The sequence below is a fragment of the Petromyzon marinus genome, unplaced genomic scaffold, assembly GCF_048934315.1.
Source record: "Petromyzon marinus isolate PM22_M1 ecotype Great Lakes invasive population unplaced genomic scaffold, UKy_Petmar_22M1.pri1.0 PM_G_Scaffold_27, whole genome shotgun sequence".
NCBI classification, from domain to species: Eukaryota; Metazoa; Chordata; class Hyperoartia; order Petromyzontiformes; family Petromyzontidae; genus Petromyzon; species Petromyzon marinus.
Genome location: NW_027422839.1, coordinates 758,320 through 774,669, shown reverse-complemented (window position 1 = coordinate 774,669; position 16,350 = coordinate 758,320). Strand labels below are relative to the sequence as shown.

General features: G+C 44.8%; 1 long non-coding RNA gene across 1 annotated transcript; it reads right to left on the bottom strand.

The window, feature by feature from the left end:
• Positions 1 to 11,488: 11,488 nt before the first annotated feature.
• Positions 11,489 to 13,791, bottom strand: LOC142913958 (uncharacterized). The gene is made up of 2 exons (XR_012934992.1): positions 13,724 to 13,791; positions 11,489 to 12,620 (listed from the first exon to the last, which is right to left on the bottom strand). It is a non-coding gene; the product is annotated as an uncharacterized LOC142913958 (long non-coding RNA).
• Positions 13,792 to 16,350: the final 2,559 nt, after the last annotated feature.

Here is a 16,350-nt window from a genome sequence, read left to right as displayed (position 1 = left end):
AAGATATGAAGGCTTCCAGGCATATTAATGACATTTTCCCTCTCATTGTGTGCCACAACAGCCCGTGGAGAGAAACCCTTCAGGTGCACTCTGTACGTGAAGGCGTTTGCACAGTCACCACATCTTAAAGTACACCAGAGAACACACACGGGAGATAAACCCTTCAAGTTGCAGTGTGTGCGTGAAGGCATTTGCACGTTCATCAAATCTGATTAATTTGGGAAACTTTTTCACGACATCATGAATATATTAATAAGTATAGACGTGTAAGTCACGTGTGCATTCCTCTGTGCCTGACGTGTAGATGGTGTGGATATTATTTTTTTCTGTCTGCAGCTGACGCTTCCTCTGCAGAATTGTTCTGATGGAGCAAAGGCAGTCAGCGCAGCTCGGTACGACACGTCAACAATGCGACCAGCGTGCATACAGCACGGACCGGACTGGAAATCTGACACGGCACCAGAGAAGTCACACAGGAGAGAAACCCTTCAAATGTACTGTGTGTAACAAGGCATTTGCATGGCCATCAGTTTTTCAGAACCACCAGAGAACACACACAGGAGAAAAACCCTTCAGGTGCACGATGTGCGGGATGGCGTTTGCACAGTCATGTAATCTCGTAACACACCAGAGAACACACACGGGGGAGAAACCCTTCAAGTGCAGTGTGTGTGGGAAGGCATTTTCATATTTATCTACTCTTAAAAAACACCAGAGAAAACACACAGGAGAGAAACCCTTCAAGTGCAGTGTGTGCGTGAAGGCATTTACACAGTCATCTGATCTTGTAAAACACCAGAGAACACACACAGGAGAGAAACCCTTCAAGTGTACTCTGTGCGGCAAGGCGTTTTCAGATTCATGTAATCTTGTAACACACCAGAGAACACACGTGGGAGAGAAACCCTTCAAGTGCAGTGTTTGTGGGAAGGCGTTTGCACATTCATCAAATTTTCGAAGACACCAGAGAACACAAAAGCATCGGAAGATCCACAAGGAGTGGAGTCTGAAATCAGCTTGTGAAAGTCAAAGTGCCGCAATGAGCCCATCCCTCATGAAACACGAACTGGAAGAAAATCCCAGCTTGGACACTTTTATAGGTATCAAGGTGAAATATGAAGAGGTGATGGTGAAATGTGAAGAAGTGATGGTGAAGAGCGAAGAAGTGAAGGTAAAATGTGAAGATGAAGATTCACCTCCAAAATGGGACCTTCACATCGTAAAGCAGGAGGAGAATTCTGACTGAGGCAGAGCGAGGCAACTCCCAGCAGTTTGTGGAAGTGGAGGTGTGGGTAGACTTGCTCCTGGACAATACAAAGTCAAGTGGAGACCCGGTAGATGTGTAAGCCAGAGACGATGTTGCTCCATTAGATGCACCTTTGTCACAGGCCTTTAATGACAAGAATGTGAAGTTGAACACTCATTTCTTAGGTTCATCCTGCAGAGTAAGGGCGGCCAGTCTTTGTGGGCCCGTGGGTTGGGTAGATCTCTAACCAGGAGCAAGAGCCAATAAGCTCCCAAGCATTCACTATATTATCATAATTGCTTTTACATGGTGCTTGCTTAATCGCCTCAGCAACTCTGAGTTTTGTATCTCATCTCACGCTCGAAGAGCATCCCCAAGTAGCAGCTGCCCCTGTGTGGCACAAGGTGGTGGCCCTGCACCGGCCTGCATGTGGACAAGAGCCTGTCAGTAGGGGGCGATGATTGATGTGTCATCTCAGTTGTGTAGTTTTTAGGTAATGTTTAGAATTTGCTACATTTTCACTCAGACGCCAGCATGCAATGGCCTACTCGTTTTGAATGATACAATAGTATGTTTTACATACACTGTGAAGCAGACTGCAACTTTTTTAAAAAAGTTTCTTGTTAATACAATGTAACGTGATGCAGTATATTTCACTGCAGTAATCCAATTTTGTTAATATGCCTGTCAATAATTTAGAATGTATACTTGTCTGGTTTTGTGCATACTTGTAACATTTGATCTGTAAGGGTCAAAAATTGAATAAGTGATGTTAGGACAAAGTGTGTGTGTGTGTTTGAAAGTAACCTGTACAGAGAACTCAGGTGAGACCCGTTCTTGTGATACAGGTCAAACGGTGTTTTTGTGTTCCATGAAGCATCTGCCTCTGTAGCAACTCATTGTCTTTGAAATAGGTGGCACACTCGGATCATTCATCAGTTACAAGGCATACCACTTAAAAGTTACACGTATAGGAGGAGGTACCTTCTCTACAACACGACTTATAGTTTTGTCTTACGTGTTGAGGCCACGTGATGTGTCGAATGCTCTCTGCCAGCTCACAGGACAGACCCAAGTTGTCATGTGCTCAATAAGATGACTGACAGAGGCACCACTGCACCGACTTGGTGTGGCCGGCGCTCCGCTGGTTGTTGTGAGCGTCGCTCATCCGCCCTCCGTTGTTACTGGAGGGCGACTGCCTCCAACTGCCCAGCAGCTTGCTTCACGAGCCTCCTCCACAGAGGCCGATCTTGACACCGCTGGTACCGGTCATCGGCAAGCCCACTCAGCTCCACATCCTTCTTGTGCAGCATCAGTCCATACATCTTTAAGAGGGTTATCGAAATGCCATGCTACAGACAGATGGGCAGATATGAACGAACAGAGCTAATGCATGAACATCTCAACCTTGGTTGGAAAGCGTTAAAAAGGAATATGTTATTTGACCTGAACTGCATATTGTTTGATTTGAGTTAAGGACAATAAAAAAAACTAATACAGAGATCGTGCACTCACATCAGTCTGGGTTAGCGCGTGAGATGACCTCCTGTAATTGGCATTAATGCAAGATTTGAGGCTATGCGGATGGCTTTGAACCCAAAGCACCCTTCAATGGTAATGCACATAATAGAGACATGCTTTGTTCAATTTTCTAAACCCATGCTTTTAAAATAATCTCAAGCAATTTTCTCTGCCAGTCATTGCCTGATCTTATTGCACACAAACACACACTCACACAAAGATCCCCCGTACAGCCTTCAACAGACTGCTGGGGCAAGTGCTGTTGGTGAGCTATACACGCCGGCACGCACGGCACTCGAGGGGGAGGGTGGCCAACACCGCACCGGGCCGCCTTTGTCTCCCCTGATATTTACACACCACACTAGGAAGTCATTCAAGGCTACATCGATGTAGGGAAAACCCAGGACTGGTTTAAATATCTGCCACTGTTGTGTGTCATGAGCAGGAATCCAATTTGGGTCACCAGGTTACAGAGTGCAGTGCGATAGCCACTAAATTACCGCTCCCCACTCGTACACAACAACAAGAACAAAGATCCCCGATAGAGCATTAACAGACTCTAGGAGCAAGTGCTGTTAGCGAGCACCTATGAAGGATGGCACGGCACACGAGGGGGTGGGTAGCCAGCACCGCGCCCGGCCGCCTTTGTATCCCGAGTGGTGATGCTCAAATCACACTGGGTACTCATTTTTAGGCTGAGTCGACCTAGGGAAGGCCCAGGACCGGTTCAGATAATCATCACTGGCGGTGTTGGCCGTGAGTGGGAAACGAACCCGGGTCTCCGGGTTCGTAGCGCAGCGTAGCGCTAACCGCTGCCCTACCGCTCGTACAAAGATACGTTTAAACACGCGCACGTAAATACACATTCTGTTTGACTAACACTTCTTTAAAACCGTACGTAGCCAAACATTTCCGTTGTTGAGTTTCTGGATAATGTCTGGAATTAACCACAATTTTGACCGTGACACCAACATGCAATGACCTGTGCGTTGTGAGTGACACAATACTCTGTTTTACATCCGCCGTGAAGCAGAACAGCACATATTGTGGTGAATGTTACTGGGGTGGCCAGGTGTGCCTGTCGGATTTGAATTTTGAACCTCTGCAACAAATAGAGAATGCGCTACCATATTGCTGGTTCTTTCGGTAAAGTCACGTAGATAGAATACAAAAAAATAAACAAAATAAAAGAAAAATAAAATTTAAAAAATACGAATAAATAAAAATAATAAAATTTTAAAAATAAATTGATGATAAGATGCCATGGGTCGACTGACTCAGATGACTGGCTAATGCACCACCTTTGCCCCCCACTACCCACACACACACAGTGTGTACGTACACACTGTATGTGTACGTACACACATACAGTGTGTACATACAGTGTACACACACAAGAACCAACAATACGTGTGTCAATGTCTATCGGTCAAAGACACTAAGCGTGTGCCGCTGTTGACTCTGAATGTGTGGAGGGGAACACCTTCACCACGGGGAGAGACAGAGACACGGATAGCCTCGGCTATGTTGATTGATCCTCGATTCATTACTTGGTGGAGTGAGGAAGAATTAATCCTGAGCAGATGAAGGTGGCCAGGCATGGTTCTGGTCACACCACCACCTGTTTACTCATGGCAGTGTGTGACAGTGTCAAGTTTGTATTTGCAGTAAAGTCTATTAACTCTGTTGAACACAGAAGTTATATCAAGACAATAGTTTATTTTTGTTTTCCTCTGGAACGCTTTGTAAGAATGGAAACAGGAGGTGAACACAGCACACACATGCAGCTGAATTCGGAACTGTTCATCCCAGCATTCAAGGACATCTGAGCCTGGATTCACACCTCTAAGTTGTGATTGAACATTAATTTCTGCATAACACAAATAGCATTGTTTTCAACACCCTTTGCTATGTCAGCTGAATTCAGCTATCATAAATATTCCTTTTGTAGTCAGACAGCCGAAATTGTGTGCTTAGAGTTTTGAGTTACCATTCATCTTGGAAGATATGAAGGCTTCCAGGCATATTAATGACATTTGCCCTCTCATTGTGTGCCGTAACAGCCTGTGGAGAGAAACCCTTCAGGTGCACTCTGTGCGTGAAGGCGTTTGCACGTTCATCAAATCTGATGAATTTGAGAAACTTTTCATTACATCATGAATATATTAATAAGTATAGACGTGTAAGTCACGTGTGAATTCCTCTGTGCCTGACGTCTAGATGGTGTGGATATTCTTTTTTCTGTCTGCAGCTGACGCTTCCTCTGCAGAATTGGTCTGATGGAGCAAAGGCACTCAGCGCAGCTCGGTACGACAAGTCAACAATGCGACCAGCGTGCATACAACACGAATCGGACTGGAAATTTGACACGGCACCAGAGAAGTCACACAGGAGAGAAACCCTTCAAATGTACTGTGTGTAACAAGGCATTTGCATGGCCATCAGTTCTTCAGACCCACCAGAGAACACACACAGGAGAGAAACCCTTCAGGTGCACGATGTGCGGGATGGCGTTTACACAGTCATATAATCTCGTATTACACCAGAGAACACACACGGGAGAGAAACCATTCAAGTGCAGTGTTTGTGGGAAGGCATTTTCATGGTCATCTAGTCTTATAAAACACCAGAGAACTCACACAGGAGAGAAACCCTTCAAGTGTACTTTGTGCGGCAAGGCGTTTTCAGATTCATGGCATCTTGTAACACACCAGAGAACACACACGGGAGAGAAACCTTTCAGGTGCACTCTGTGCGGGAAGGCATTTGCACGTTCATCAAATCTTGAAGTACACCAGAGAACACACACGAGAGAGAAACCCTTCAAGTGCAGTGTGTGCGTGCAGGCGTTTGCACAGTCATCTGCTCTTAAAACACACCAGAGAACACACACTGGAGAGAAACCTTTCAAGTGCAGTGTGTGCGTGAAGGCATTTGCACAGTCATCTGATCTTGTAAAACACCAGAGAACACCCACAGGAGAGAAACCCTTCAAGTGTACTCTGTGCGGGAAGCCGTTTGCAGGTTCATCAAATCTTCGAAGACACCAGAGAACACAAAAGTATCACAAGGAGCGGAGTCGGAGTCTGAAATCAGCTTGTGAAAGTCAAAGTGCCGCAATGAGCCCATCCCTCATGAAACAAGAACCAGACGAAAATCCCAGCTTGGACACTTTTAAAGGTATAAAGGTGGAATATGAAGAGGTGATGGTGAAATGTGAAGAGGTGATAAGCGAAGAAGTGAAGGTAAAATGCGAAGATGAAGATTCAACTCCAAAATGGGACCTTCACATCGTGAAGCAGGAGGAGAATTTTGACTCTTGAGTCAGAGGGAGGCAACTCCCAGCAGTTTGTGGAAGTGGAGGTGTGGGTGGACTTGCTCCTAGACAATACAAAGTCAAGTGGAGACCCGGTAGATGTGTAAGCCAGATACGATGTCGCTACAATACATGCACCTTTGTCACAGGCCTTTAATGACTAGAATGTGAAGTTGAACTCTCATTTCTTAAGTTCATCCTGCAGAGTAAGGGCGGCCAGTGGGTTGGGTAGATCTCTAACCAGGAGCAAGAGCCAATAAGCTCCCAAGCATTCACTATGTTATCATAATAATTGCATTTACACCGTGCTTGCTTAACCGCCTCAGCAACTCGGAGTTTTGTGTCGTACCTCGTCTGAAACACTCGAAGAGCATCCCCAAGTAGCAGCTGCCCCTGTGTGGCACAAGGTGGTGGCCCTGCACCGGCCTGCATGTGGACAAGAGCCTGTCAGTAGGGGGCGATGATTGATGTGTCATCTCAGTTGTGTAGTTTGTAGGTAATGTTTAGAATTTGCTACATTTTCACTCAGACGCCAGCATGCAATGGCCTACTCGTTTTGAATGATACAATAGTATGTTTTACATTCACTGTGAAGCAGACTGTGCAACTTTTTTTAAAAGCTTCTTGTTAATACGATGTAACGTGATGCATTATATTTCACTGCAGTAATCCAATTTTGTTAATATGCCTGTCAATAATTTAGAATGTATACTTGTCAGGTTTTGTGCATACTTGTAACATTTGATCTATAATGGTCAAATATTGAATAAGTTATGTTAGGACAAAGTGTGTGTCTGTTTGGAAGTAACCTGTACAGAGAACTCAGGTGAGACCCGTTGTTCTTGTGATACAGGTCAAACGGTGTTTTTGTGATCCACGAACTTTCTGGAGCAACTCATTGTCTTTGAAATAGGTAGCACACTCGGATCATTCATCAGTTACAAGGCATACCACTTAAAAGTTACACGTATAGGAGGAGGTACATTCTCTGCAACACAAATTTTAGTTTTGTCTTACGTGTTGACGTAGATTTTGTCTAACTGGGACTAAAAATGCTCCTTGCTGATTCACGTCTGGATGTTCGTAACCATCGGTTGAAGCAAACCCCACTGCTGTTGTTGAGATGCTTGGCGCCAATAATGGTCCAACACATTGACGTCCTTCAGGCCAGGAAAGTCACAACATTTGCACACGAAGGACGCATTCACGCAAGCACCCGGTGCTCCGTTTTGAAGTTTTAAAATTAAGCATCTTTGAATTGTGTTGTGTTTTGAATAAGATAATTTTATTTCTTCATTAAAAGCTTGTATCAATTTACATCGGGAAGACTTCGTTGAGAAGGACATTTCGTGTGAATTTTCTCTCAACGTTAAGTAGACGGGCTTGCCGGGGGTTCGGTTCGATGCGGACTTTCACCTGGTTGGGATTGCGGGATCGAGATAAGGCGACACGGAGCTGCTGGCCGTGCGAGAAGACCGCCGTCTGCAGATCGATTCCAACGTAATTGAACGTCTGTCCCTGCGCCTCCATCGTCCATGCAGGGGGTGCGTAGGTTTGCAGCGCCCCCTGCATGAAATCAACGGAAAGTGCAGCGCTCATCACAGATAGATAAAGTTGTGCGCTTATATTTGAAATATTATTTTATAAGGTGATGTTCAAATCGAAAAGTGTTTGGCCAGTTGATGATTTCAATCAGATTGATTCATTTATTATGCACCGCATATCTGAGCTTTTGTGGTCCTGTTGAGCTAAAGTTGGAAAAAGTCCGTGATTATAACTTCGCTCAATATTGTAAACGTGTTTCTATTATTTAGTTATTGTTTAATACAAATTACTTCAGATAATGGGTTTCAAGATGTACTTGAATGGCACGTTCGTTGTTCCGGTGTTTAATGGCTTGGACGTCGTGGTAAATGGCTTCCATCGATGTGGAAGTCAATGGTGGATGATAATTTGACATTTCGGTGTTGATTTGGAGTAGATTGTTTAACTGTTGCATACCGGGTGGTGAAATGCTTTGCCGAGTACCTGAACTGTTTGACCAAGTGAATTCATGAAGAGTTCGATACGAGTTTGAGCGTTAATATTCTTGCGGAACAACAAAGGTCGGATATTTTAAAGATTCCTGATCGTACGTTTATTGCGACAATGTTCAAGGGGAACACGTGTGGAGGAGAGTTCCGGGTGAAGTCTCCCCTTACCTGGCAACCATGGTGGCTGTCCGCTGATCACTCTCACTCCGTCACAGCTACGAGCTGTAGGGACAGGATTCTCCACCCTGGCGCTGTTTTAATTCACAGCACCAAGACTGGAGATCCTCATCCCTGCAGTTCCCTCCTGTTGTGCCGCAGCATTTACCGCGTAACGAGGCAACGTTTTCATGAGCAGTGCGTTCCACTACACCCACACGAGCGAACCATGTGCAACAGTGTGCGTACATACAGACACGAACAAACACGCGGGTGCACATACACACACGAGCGCTTACTTGCAGACACGGACGAGTGGAGATGCACGCACGAGTGTGGTCACCACCTGGCTAGCTACACTAGTCACGTGATAACTAGTATACTAAACTATCCACTACACTATACACTACACTATACACTCCACTATACACTACACTACTATACACTACACCAGGGGTGTCCAAAGTTTTTTTAGTGAGGGCCAAATACAGAAAAAGAAACAAAAGGCCAGGCCACACACTTGAGGTGACATTGACACATGAATACTGTGTGTATTTCTAACTCACCTATAATGTGAAGAAAATTGCACTCAGTGGGAGCAGTGATGCTGTCCTTTGGATTGAAGGATGGCTGACATGTCAGGAGAAAGTTTGGTGGTTGAGACACGAAGGACTTCACAGAGATGGCTGTCAGTCATTCTGGTTCTCAGTCTGCTTTTGTTCTGATTTAACAGAGAAAATGTTTGTTCACATATGTATGTTGAGCCGAACAGGCTCATCATTCTTTTTGCGTGGCGTCTCATCAGAGGAAACTTGGCATTATCCAAACTGATAGAAGTCAGGGAGGGAGAGAAGCTGATGTTGACTCTTCAGAGAATCATCACATTGCATTTCAATCAGTTCTAACTGCAGACTCTCTTCCACTTCTGCATCCACCAGGAAGGGGGTCAAGAACAGCTTGATTTGTTTTTCAATGACAGAAAAATCTTGGAAACGCTGGTTGAATTCTGTCACGAGAGATACAATCACAGACACATATTTCTCCTGTTTAGCAGAAAGGTCGGCCTTTGGAAAAGCATACTTGATTTCAGACAGCGCAGGGAAGTGTGCAGCATTAAAGCTCCGTAGTGTCTCAAATAGGCGGAGCTTTGCACAGAAGGCTTTCATGTGCACATACAGGTGTGGCACCAGCTGTTCTTTGCCTTGTAGGTTCTTGTTCAGTGTATTCAGATGATGAGTAAGATCAACTAAAAATGCCAGGTCTGCCAGCCACAGAGGGTCACTCAGTTCATGAAGAGGTCGGCCCTTCTCTTTCAAAAACTGGTCGATTTCTGATCTCAGCGAATAAAACCGCTGCAGCACAGAGCCGCGGCTGAGCCAGCGCACATCAGAGTGGTAGAGTACATCCCCGTATTCAGCATCCACATCAGATAGGAAAGCTTGAAATTCTCTGTGGTACAGTCCTCTACCTCGAATTATGTTGACAGTTTTTACAACAGTGTTCATCACATCGCCCAGCTGGACAGTCTTGGCAGACAGTGCTTCTTGGTGGATTATACAGTGCATCCTAAGAGCCTCACCTCCGCTCTCTTTTACCTTGGCGCACACCATCGATGCCATTCCTTTGCGCTCGCCCGTCATGGCCGGAGCTCCATCCGTTGTTACTCCACAGAGCTTGTCCCATTTAAGCCCCATCTTTTCAACTGCCTCTGACACAGCTTAAAAAATATCTCTACCCGTCGTTGTGCCTTTTAGGCTCATCATATCAAGCAGTTCCTCCGTACAGCAAAAATTATCATCTACTCCCCGCAAAAAAATTAACAGCTGCGCGGTGTCTGTGGCATCTGTGCTCTCATCGCATGCTATCGAGTAAAAATCAAAAGCACAAGCTTTGTCTCTCAGCTGAAGTTTCAAGTTAGCTGACAAGTCCTCGATTCTCTGCACCACTGTATTTCTGCATAAGCTCACGCTGTTGAAATCCTGCACTTTTTCCGGGCACATTATTTCTGTGACTTTGATGAGGCACTGCTTTATGAAATCACGGGGGGGGGGGGGGGGTGGGGGGGGGAGCTTGATCATATATTTGATTAATACAAATAGGGTGTACATTTAGATGCATGTCTGGATTAGAGATTAAATATAATTAAGTCTGGCGATTATGTTTAATGCAATGGGCAGTTGGAATAAACATGTTGGTGCTGGTGGATGAATGAGTGATGGACACACGCATGAGTGGGCAAACAAGCGAGTGAGTGGGCTTGAAGGCAACTGGCAGGGAAGTGATTGGATTGGTACAGTGAGTGGTCAAATATGTAATAATTGAGAGGATCAGTGATTCAAATTGTTGCTAAATCCGAGCGTTGTTCCAACCTCCCCAGACCATCCAACTTCAAACAGAATCTACTCCTTTGTAACAACATGGACGGACAAATCAAGTGGGCTGAGATCTTGGATGACTATGAGGGTAAGTTCCCTGATACCTGCATCACGTGGCATATATGCAGAGGAGGGTCCTTGATCAATTAATTTTAGTAGACATGGCTTGGTGGTGATGGGAAGACGTAATGATCGAGTGTGGCAGAGACGATGGGTTTAGATCTGAGTTTCAGCCATCCTTGTTTAAACAGATGTCTCAAGCTTATGCATTTAATAGTCTCAGCATGCCCACAAAAAAATGACTTGTAAAGTTTTACTGCTACGTGATGAATATTTCTCAATAGCAGGTCCTGTTGTGTGCTAAGAGGTAATTACAGGGATCTTAAAATTAGTTCTGTGAAACTCCATGTCCTTCGTTCTCTAATTCATTACTCGTCCTTTGAATGAATTTTCTGTTCTTCGTAGGCCGGGAGTCGTCTTGCCAGTCGACCTCATGGGGGGACATTATGGATAATGTGGACCCTTTCCCAGGCCAAGGTTACAAGCATCGCTCCCCAAAGGTGTGTATGGGATCTGTGGGGTCAAACACAACATTCTCTCCAAAACTAGCACAGTGTCATCACACCATCACACCAAAATATCACTAAACCATCTCTCCACATCACCTTTCTCATCACACCACACCACCATCATTTAAATACTCCATCATAGAGCCTCATCATGTCTCTATACCATCACAAGACACCATCTCTCTAGAACATTCCACTACTTCACTTCTTCATAAAACAACACCATCTCCCAACACCATCACCCAATCTCTCGACCATCCCACTCATGCAAGCACTTGAAGTGGTCATTTATTAACAATGAAGACAGAATGATATAAATCAGTCACATTAATTATTTATGTTAGTTGATTGGAAGTTGCCATTCCAGTTGCCCATTATGGGCACTGCAGTGAAATTTGTCATCATTATGGGCTTCCAGATCGTTAAAGTGGAACATGTGGAAACTATTGCCAGTGATGATTGTTGCCAACATATATCAAATCTTCACAGTCGATCACAGCCTTAAGTGCATGTATGGGGTTTGTGAGGATATTTGAGGATGTAACATGGATTTTGATTCTGTAGGGGTTTGGGATATTTAGACGTTATGGCTACACGTACAATGTGATCAAAGTATTGATGGATAAGGCCTTATGTTAACATCAGGTGATTGTGTATATTCATGTGTGTGCTAACCAAGTTTGAATGAGTGAACGTGGATGTCTGCATCTGTACACAGATGTGTGAGTATGTATTTGCATGTGCATGTCTGAATATTCCTGTGGTTATCTTTGCTTGAACAGAAGATAATTGGGGAGTTGAAAGACTTCCGCAGGGTGAAGCATCTCCAGGAGGAGAAGGACCTTGCAACGGAGAAACGCCTCATGGTAGAGGAGCGCCTATTTGAGGTGCAGTGGCTTGCCAGGGTGAAGTGCCGCAAAGAGGAGAAGTGCTTCCGAGACTATCTCCTCAAGAGGCGCCTCGTTAAAGGGAAGTGCTTCACGGATGCGAAGCGTCTTTGCGAAATGAAGTGTCTTGAAGAGAACCGTCTGGAGGAGGATGAGGAGAAGAAGTGTCTCACCAACATGAAGAGCGTCAAGGAGGAGAAGCGCCTCTTGGAGGAGAAGCACCTTGATGAGGAACAGTGCCACGTCAGGACTGCTACCACCACCGCCGCCTTTCCGCACACCGTGCACCTGAAGGGTTTCACTCCCTTGTGTGTTCTATGGTGGGTCTGAAGAACTGATGGCCAAGCAAATGTCTTCCCACACACAGTGCACTTGAAGGGTTTCTCTCCTGTGTGAGTTCTCTGATGCTGTGTCAAATTTCCAGTCCGATCCGTGCTGTATGCACGCTAGTCGCATTGTTGACTTGTAGTACCGAGCTGCTGTGCTGACTGCCTTTCCTCCATCAGACCAGCGCCAGCTGCAGACACAAAAAAATAATATCCACACCATCTACACGACAGTATCGAGGCACAGAGGAATGCATATATAGTCACATGTGACTTACACGTCTATATTAATATATTTATGATGTAGTAAAAACGTTTCCCAAATTCATCACAGGGCTGTGATGGCACACAATGAGAGGGCAAATGGTTATAAACATGCCTGGAAGTCCTCGTATCTTCAAAATGAATGTTCACCCAAAACTCCGAGTACACAATTTCGGCTGTCTGGCTACAAATGGAATATTTATGAGAGCTAAATTCAGCTGACATAGCAAAGAATTTTGAAAACAATACTATTTGTGTTAGGCAGAAATGCATAAATTAATGTTCAATCGCAACTTAGAGGTGTGAATCCAGGCTCAGATGTCCTTAAATGCTGGGATGAACAGTTCCGACTTCAGCTGCATGTGTGTGCTGTGTTAACTTCCTGTTTCCATTCTTAAAAAGAGTTCCAGAGGAAAACAAAAGTAAACTATTGTTATGATATAACCTCCGTGTTCAACAGATTTAATAGACGTTACTGCAAACACAAACTGTACACTGTCACTGGGTAAACAGGCGGTGGTGTGTCTAGAATCACGCCTGGCCACCTTCATCTACTTGGCATGAATGCTTCCTCACTGCACCAAGTAATTGAGGATCAACGAACATAGCCGAGGCTAACTGGAGTTTGCGTGTCTCTCTCCGTGGTGAGATGTTATCTACCTCACCTGGTATACAGGAAGTCGTGGGTTCGATCCCGACCCTGACGCCTGCTGTATATTTGGAGTTTGCGCGTCACTCCGTTTAGCGTCTTTGACCGATAGACATTGACACACGTATTCTTGGTTCTTTCTGTAAAGTTACGTAGATAGAAAATAACAATAACAGATAATACAATTACATTAAATAAAGACTACTTGTGCTGCGATCAAAACGTGGGTTTTTTTGCTTTATTTACTATTTTTTACGTTTGTTATGTTATTTTTATTTTATTTTCTATCTACGTGACTTTACCGAAATAACCAAGAATATTAATTCCTGCAGTCACCAAAGTTTTAAGTCAAAACATTCACACACGTTGACAAAGCCTCACCTTGTGTTGTTGTGGGTAGGTCGCTTCTGATAACAAGAGCGGTATAGCAGCTCAAGCGGGCTTGGCCTGGTGAAAAAGAAAATAAAAACTGCATGAATATTTACAATAAAACAAAGTTACAAAGTGGCGAGCCGGGTGAAGACAAATTAAACTTAAGCGAGATAAAGTAAACGCAATCAGGCGAGGGCAGGAGGCAAGGCCCCGCGTGGCTAGGCCCCGCGTTGTAAAGTTCCAACCTGGACATCGATTCCCATGCTCGCTGCTACTCAACTGACATCCCTACGAGAGAGAGCGAGGCTCTACCTTGGTAAACAACAACAGCAACCACCACCACCACAACGACCACCACCACAACGATGAGAATTTCTCACCTCGGATTTCAGTGCAAGCGCGCACAGGGCAGCTTCCTGTTGCCTAGCGACAGCAGGAAGTAGTATGACGTCACTTCCCTCCCAAGAGCGGCTCTGTACCTGAATAAATTATGTTAATGAGGCCGGCCCATATGTGGAGGGATGGGGGCGTGGGCGCTGAACCCGTCGCAATAAAATCGAGACGGCTTTAACGGTCACATTATGTTAATGAGCCGCCAGTCACTGGGCGTAGCTTTGCCCAAATAAGGATTGCCACTGGAAAGATATCGGCAGTGACACTGGCGGAGGTGACGTCACGTTCAAGAGCACGGTGGAATACCTTGGTGACATGACGTCACTAGCGAGGTACACCTCACCCTGGCGTTTCACGCCGATGACGTATGCAGAGTGGTGACGTCACAGAGTTGGAGTTTAAGCTGATTTAGATTAATTTTCCATTGCTCCCTCCCTTTGGTGTGTGAGCTCAGCAACAACGTGGACATTATTGTGTATACACTGTGTGTGTGTACATATATACACTGTGTGGACATACACTGTGTATACACTGTGTGCGTGTACACTGTGTGTGTGTACACTATGTGTATACACTGTGTGTCACTGTGTGTCGCTCTGTGTCACTGTGTGTGTCACTGTGCCTGGCACAAGCGTCGTGGTGACGTCACCGCCACTTAGTGGCGAATTGCGGTTGTTGTTGTGTCACTGTGTCACTGTGTGTACACATACAGTGTGTGTACACTGCGTGTGCACACTATGTGTCACTGTGTGTATATACACTGTGTGTGTACCGTGTGTGTTCACTGTGTGTATACACTGTATGTGTGTACACTGTGTGTGTACAGTGTATACCCTGTGTATGTGTACAGTGTATACACTGTGTGCGTGTACAATGTGTGTGTACACTGTGTGTGTGTACACTGTGTATACACTGTGTGTGTGTACGCTATGTGTGTATACACTGTGTGTGTGTACACTGTGTGCATGTGTACACTGTGTGTACACTGTGTGTGTACACTGTGTCCGAACCCCCGGCAAAGGCCATCTACTTAATGACGAGAGAAAATTCACACGAAATGTCCTTTTCAATGAAGTCTTCCAGATGTAAATTGATACAAGCTTTTAATGAAAAAATAAAATCATCTAATTCATAACACAACACAATTCAAAGATGTTTCATTTTAAAACTTCAAAACGGAGCATGGGGTACTTGTGTGAATGTGTCCTTCGTGTGCAAATGTTGTGACTTTCCTGGTCTGAAGGCCGTCAATGTGTTGGACCATTATTGGTGCACAGCCTCTCAACAACAGCAGTGGGGTTTGCTTCAACCGATAGGTAACGAACATCCAGACGTCAATTAGCAAGGAGCATTTCTAGTCCTAGTTAGACAAAATCTACGTTAACACGTAAGACAAAACTACAATTCGTGTTTTAGAGAATGTACCTCCTCCTATACGTGTAACTTTCAAGTGGTATGCCTTGTAACTGATGAATGATCCGAGCGTGCTCCCTATTTCAAAGACGATGAGTTGCTCCAGAGGCAGACGCTTCGTGAAACACAAAAGTACCCTTTGACCTGTATCACAAGAACAACTGGTCTCACCTGAGTTCTCTGTACAGGTTACTTCCAAACACACACACACACTTTGTCCTAACATCACTTGTTCAATGTGTGACCCTCAGATAATGTTACATGCACAATCAGACAAGTATTCATTATAAATCATTGACGGGCATATCAGCAACATTGAATTACTGCAGCGAAATCGACTGCATCACGTTACATCGTATTAACAAGAAGTTATTTTACAAATACGCACCGTCTGCTTAACAGTGTATGTACAACGTACTATTGTTGCGTCATTCAAAACGAGTAGGCCGTTGCATGCTGGCGTCTGGGTCAAAATGTAGCAAATTTAAAACATCACACTACAAATAACAGATCACGGCGTTTCGATGGCAACACAAGCAATCGTCATCAGGTGGGACAAGCACAGCAGCAATAAGAAGAAACTGCTGGAGTAGGCGCCTACTACTTCAGCAGTTTCTCTTGCTGTGGTTGTCCCACCTGATGACGATTGCTTGTGTTGTGATCTAAACGCCGTGATCTGTTATGTTTCTACCCACGTGGTGACTTTACCGAAATAACTCAAGAGTGTGGATTCCTGCAGTCACGAAAGCTTCGAATGAAGATTGCCTACAAACTACACAACTGAGATGACGCATCAATCATCGCCCCCTACTGACAGGCTCTTGTCCACA